The sequence below is a fragment of the Lipophrys pholis genome (genome assembly GCF_963383615.2).
Source record: "Lipophrys pholis genome assembly, chromosome: 14".
Classification (NCBI taxonomy): Eukaryota; Metazoa; Chordata; class Actinopteri; order Blenniiformes; family Blenniidae; genus Lipophrys; species Lipophrys pholis.
In genome coordinates, this window is record NC_137633.1 from 11,495,557 (window position 1) to 11,501,617 (window position 6,061).

Consider the following 6,061-nt stretch of genomic DNA (forward strand, 5'->3'; position numbering starts at 1 on the left):
CTTCTTACTTTCTGCTCATGCTCCTGCCTGTTTGCATGCTCACACACCACTAACCATGTTTGCAGACAATCCTGTCAGTGATTTCCACAACATATCTGAGTCTGTTTTACTACAGGGACAACAGCAGAACGTTTCAAAGACATTCAACATTAACGTGTCGCTTTCAAGCTATATCTTGGCGTACTGATATTTCCCCGGTATAATCGTATTGTTTCAAATGCATCCATTATACATAAACTTATATTTGATTTTGAAGGATTTCAGAGAGCGTTGGATGTCTTTTCATTCATCCTTCTGTGCCGCTTTCATCTGCTCTTTATACCGAATAATGCCACTGACCAGTTGCTTGTGAGATATTTTAATAGATGTGGAAGTTTTTGAGCTTCATCGGCAGTGGCGGCCTAGAGCAACAATCCTGTGTCTGAAAGGTCAGGGTTCAAACCTCACTGAGGGGAAGGGGATCCGGCATGACACATTGTGCCAAATCTGACCTACGGATTACGAATAGAGTGTGGAGAGCAGCCAAAAAAGACATTCATCAACTTCTTCTAGCCCCTTAATTTAACATCTGGTACGATGTCCTTGTTTTACTTGTAGTTAAATATTAAATTAAAATGTTGGATTGGTAATATTTAGTTTGAATTTCATAAAACATTTACTCTCCGAGGTTTGACGAGGCACTGTTGGGTCTTTGTGTGAAGTGGGTGTAACTCCAGTGAAAGAATTTATTACTGTGCAGATATTTCCCTGCTCCGAGAATACCCACGACCCTGACAGGCTCGACCCTCCGAGAGGTTAACTGCAAAGGGACCTGGAATGCTAAGAGCAGTTTCAGTGTCTGCGTATGCATAGAAGTCAGACGTCAAACATATGCACGCACACTGACGTGCACAAAAAGCGCTCGTCATGGCATCTGTGTTGACAGCGTGAAACCTGAGCGAGCGTTATCTCTCGGCTCCATTCTAATGGAAGGCTGCCTACTTCCTGCTTCCTGTCCAGTTGTCATGGCGATAATTCGAACGACGAGCTGCTTATAAATATCAGCCGGCGCAGCGTCCTCCTCTCCCCTCATGTGCTAGCATCCCTCTTAAATGTCAATTAGTGGGAGAGGAACTGTGACGATTCAGCGGAGAGTGTCAGAGAGGGCCCCCAAAAACTCACACCTTTCACAGAAAAGTAAAGTGAGTACTCATCAATCTTTTCAGCGTAGTGTCTCGACAGTGTCTCACTCTGCACTTCTGGGCCATTAAAAGCACATTGCCACCCTTGTCATGCTGAGATCAAATCCATTACTTGGGATGTCACAAAAAAACTAAATTTAGTAGCAGCTTTTGGGATAGAGGTATAGATTTTTCAGCAGCCAGGCTGTGAAAAATCTCTCTGGCTGCTGTTTACTACCCTTAAGGGGAGCGGCTTGCTTTGTCTGCAGTGCCGTATTTTAACACTGAATGTGCTCCGACGGCCTGTCCGACCTCAGATCATCTGGAAAAGTCCTGCAGAGCACTGAAGTCATGGACAACGGACAGGTCAAACATAGAGGAAAAGAATAGAGGATTTTTGCTCCAGCCACTAATTTCTTCGTTAATAAGGACAGGTGTGCCGATAATATAAGACGTACAGTATATGTGCTATATGATAACAGTGTAAAATTCAAACCCCTCATTGGCAGGCATTTACACTTTGATAGAGTTTTCACAAACTGAAATGTAACTGGGGTTGCTGTTTAATAATATCCAGCTTTTTGCTTCTTTTTTCTTTTGCTAAATTACGCTTACTGCTTCCTGGCAGTACTTTTATGTTTAATAAGTAGAGATAACAGTGGTCTGTTTTCAGTGTATTTACCAAAGTTTGTTCCATTAACATACAGAATGTAAATCAATTTACTGAACACAAAGATCTCTGTGTCACTTGTTAGAAAGGAATCACTATCAATGATTACTCCGACCTGTGTGGGCTTCTTTCTGACTAATATCCAACAAAGCCGCTGTGAATCATTCGCGACAATAAAGATTTATTAACCGATGTATAATTCAATCTAGGTTACACAAAGTTAATTCAGGATCAATATTTTACTCAATGGACTGTTTATCTTTCGAACCATTCAAAAAATGTGTGTGGGTGTGTGGGTGTGTGGGTGTGTGTGGGTGTGTGTGTTCCAAAAGCAGGATTTTAGATCGGATATGTTCCCATTTCCTGTTCTAATCAACTTTGGCCACAAAGTTATATAATTTTCTGCCAAAACTTTGACACGCTGCTGGAGTTTTTCTAAGTGTGGGAAGATATTTCTATTCGGTTTTAAAGTGACACAGTCGTACACGCTGTGATCTCGCCTGTTTCAAATCACTCACTGTTACAACTAAAACGTTCTTTCAGTGTTTTCTTTATTCCTTGAACGGCAGGCTACTTTTTGGCATTTACTTAGTCAAAGGAACGATGAGCGGTGCTTCAGACTGCACTGGTGAACAACGTTCCAAAAGGGCAGAAATCTGTCTGTGCACAATGGAAGGCACCAACCTGGTGAATTGTGAGAAATCTGAGCTGATCTGGAAACAAAGGTTCTCGCTCTCTTCGCAAGTGACTTTGTTCTTAAAGGTGGGAACTCATCATGCAGTGGGAACTGGGCTGTTCACAGCGTGAATTTCCAAACCAAATACTAGATGCATGTTCGAGAGCGGTGTAGAAAATGTTTCAAGCTCAAATAGTTTGAAGAAATCATTCTGGGTTGTTTTTTTTTCTTCCGCAAGCCACTGAGGTTACATTTTCTCATTTAAGGGGATTCGTGTGACAAAAAGGTCATTTTGCAAATTCATCTCATGTTTTAACAAAAGTATGAAATCACTATCATCTTCCTGTTGCAGTAATTTTAGACATTTCTTATAAAACAAATTAGGAGGTAAATAAAAAAAATAAAAAAAATGCATGCATTTAAGATTTTTTTTTCTTTTTCATAAGTCCACTGAATTACATGCAGATCCAAGTTCACGGTGTTATTACATTAAACATCAGCCTGAACACTGTGACCAGCTTGGACACATACACAACAATGCAACCCCATAACCAACACAATATGACTCACTGTATAGTCTGAATTGGTTGTCTACCCATCCCCATTCGACCATTGTCAAACTCAAATCCCTACGGTTTTCGATATTTCCTGCTTCGAAGTTCGAGTGAAGATAATCACTTGACTAACAAAGCCTGCCTACTAAAATGTGCAATGATAAAAGATCATTGGTTTTTCACATCGCCTGTTGGAAGTTAGAATGTTGTGGTTGATTTGTGTGGGGGTCTGGAAAAGGGGCGAGTTGGACCGGAAAACCGAGAAAATGCCGGTTCTGGAAGACGTGAGGAAAAAGTATATTTCATCCCAAAGTTGTGTAATTTTAGGTTGCATGTTTCATTTGAATGGATGTGATTAATGACGACTTTCTCAACGGTCTATTTATAAGTTAAATTGTCATAACTCCTCATCATATCTGAGCCATATTCTTTATCATCAATTCAGTTTAATAGTCAGGTCAGCATCGGTCCAACTATGACATTTGTCATAATTCTCTCCAACAGTAGGAATCTGTACGTCGGTAATTCTTAAATAGCAATCAGAACTCATGTTATTGCTCCACACCGGTTTGCCTTGCAAAACATGCTTGAAAGTGTCAAATCTTTGGCAACTTTGTCAACAGCGGCGAAGCAGCCGCCACTGATTACCACCGAGTGTGAGGAGAACTAGGTAACTTGTGGAATATATCCACATTTGCCATTTCTGGATTTGTGAAAACAAATTTACCGTTTACAAAACGCAATGAATTATCGGGAACGACTTTGACCATTTCAAAGATGCAGCTGAGACATGTTAACAATAGAGAGTAAGACTCACACATACAGTAAGTACTATACAACAAAGATAATGTAAATCTAGCTTGGCATTTATAGATTGCATGGTGCCAAGCTCCTCGTGGCACAGATGGTACAAAGGCAGAGAGAGAGAGAGAGAGAGAGAGAGAGAGAGAGAGAGAGAGAGAGAGAGAGAGAGAGAGAGAGAGAGAGAGAGAGAGGTCTGTGACACTTTTTTCTCTGCCCACACTAAAGCTGCCTATTATCTAATCCTTCACACCATGGATAGGGGGATAGGGATGGTCAGAGAGGCAGAGAATGCAAGACATACAGTAGATGCCACAAAAACAGAGAGAGCGAGAGAGTAATTGCGAGAGAAAGCAATCGTCATCATCACCAGAGTGCCGTTCGGCTGGTGGTAACACAAGGCATCATTGTACTGAGACGAACCGGGAGGGAACTGCTCCTTCTCTGTGTTTCAGCCAAAGCCTGACTCGGCTCAGACCGAGGCAGCCAAAGCCTGAGCATGGAAATTACCAAACTGTAACTGGTGTCCACCCCACTGCAGTGACTCATGATTACAGGACTCAAGAAAGCGAGTATAGGGGATGTTTATGCTCCTAACTTCAAGCGTGGGTTCACCCAAATTACAAAGCAAACAACAAGAGGCGGTGGATTTATATTTCGTGGGACCAAATCATGACATCCAAACGTAACAACAATTTAGATACACAGCCAAGATATGCTGTACAGACTGCAGGTGTGTTGGATGTGTTGTACTTTCTGAAATATCTGTCCTGCTTGGCACAGCGCCCTGTGATGGACCGGCGACCTATCCCTGGGGTGGGGGTGGGGGGTGGGGGGGGGTGGGTATCCTGACTTCGCCCATAACCAGCTGGACTCGGCTCCAGAGCATCTGAGCTGGAAAACGGGTGGCAAAACAGAAAAGGATCCAAAAACACTTCTACGTACCACAACAATAAAAGCTGCACAATCAGCTTTTTGTTAACCCAATACCAAGCGTTTAATTCAGACAGTGTTTGGAAACTGTGATGCGGGTTAACTCTGGAGGGAGAGTACAAGCCAGCAGTGCACATCTGGAAAACATTTACGAGGCTAAACCAGCCCGCTTTACTGAAAATGTTTCATATCCTTGCAAATGTCTGAGGGGATGCAGAAGATGAAACTTGAAAAGATCAACCAGTGGACCACAGACCCCCATCTCTGTTTACTTTAATGATTGAAATACAATACGTGGTGATTAACTGATGAAACGTTCACGTGAACCAGGCTGATTCACTCAAACGCACATGCACGTAGTGAAAGTTTACTGTACAAGAATGCAACAGCAGAAAAGTATTAAGGTCAAGCCTCTTTGACAGCCTGTGCAAAAGACTCCTGAATGCCAGAGGTCAGTATCAGGGGTATCAGTTCTAAAAGACAACACAGAGGAGGGCAGAGTCATGGGAGGGGGCTGGCTTTGTTTTGTAAAGGAGAACAGTGGAGAAAAGTATCTTGGCATGACATTCCAGCTATAGAAACCAATTTTCACACGAGAAAGAAACAGCGCGCACACACACATACACACACACACCTGTGCAAGCTTATGCAACAGTACCCATGTACTCGCATACTTTTTTTGTTATTAAAAAAGTAAACAACTCTCTACTGCTGATCAAATACATCCTTACCATTCTTCTCTCCTCGACACCCAACTGACAACACAGTTGAGAAGCTTTACAATTCCCAAACATGTATCTAAAAAATAAATAAATAAAACGCAGCTCCAAGCTGCCTTGTTTAACTGCATGGCAAAAGAGGTAAAAACTGATCTCGCATATAGGAGCAGTGGCAGGCTTTACATTGCTTCTACATGATCCCACCGTTGATCCAAAACCAAGGAGTGACACAGAGACACAGATGCCTATGGACACAAATAGAACCGAGCAGACATTGACACATAGAGGGAGAGGGAGACGTTACCAACCTGCTCTTTGAGTGGACGTGTAGTCCACATGTTGCCTTAGTCTGATCAGTCCACTTGACTTCACTGAATGAACGGCAGAGCTAAGACACTCACACCCGGCACCTCAACGGACAAAAGAACGGCGCAAGCGGCAGCAGACCGTCTGTCTGTGTGCTCCTTCTGTTCAGCCACTCAGTTAAGTGTAGCTGAGAAAAACTAACTGTGAACTCTCTCCAACTCCTCAGCAAGGGAGGGGTCTGT

At 42.6% G+C, this 6,061-nt stretch overlaps 1 protein-coding gene across 1 annotated transcript in view; it reads right to left on the bottom strand.

Annotated features, from left to right (window-relative positions):
• The window catches only part of pld1a (phospholipase D1a), a 34,323-nt gene extending 28,262 nt beyond the window's left edge, over window positions 1-6,061 (bottom strand). The window contains exon 1 of the mRNA XM_080480761.1: window positions 5,822-6,061. The gene's annotated coding sequence lies outside the window, so the exon portion shown is untranslated. The remainder of the gene's footprint in view (window positions 1-5,821) is intronic.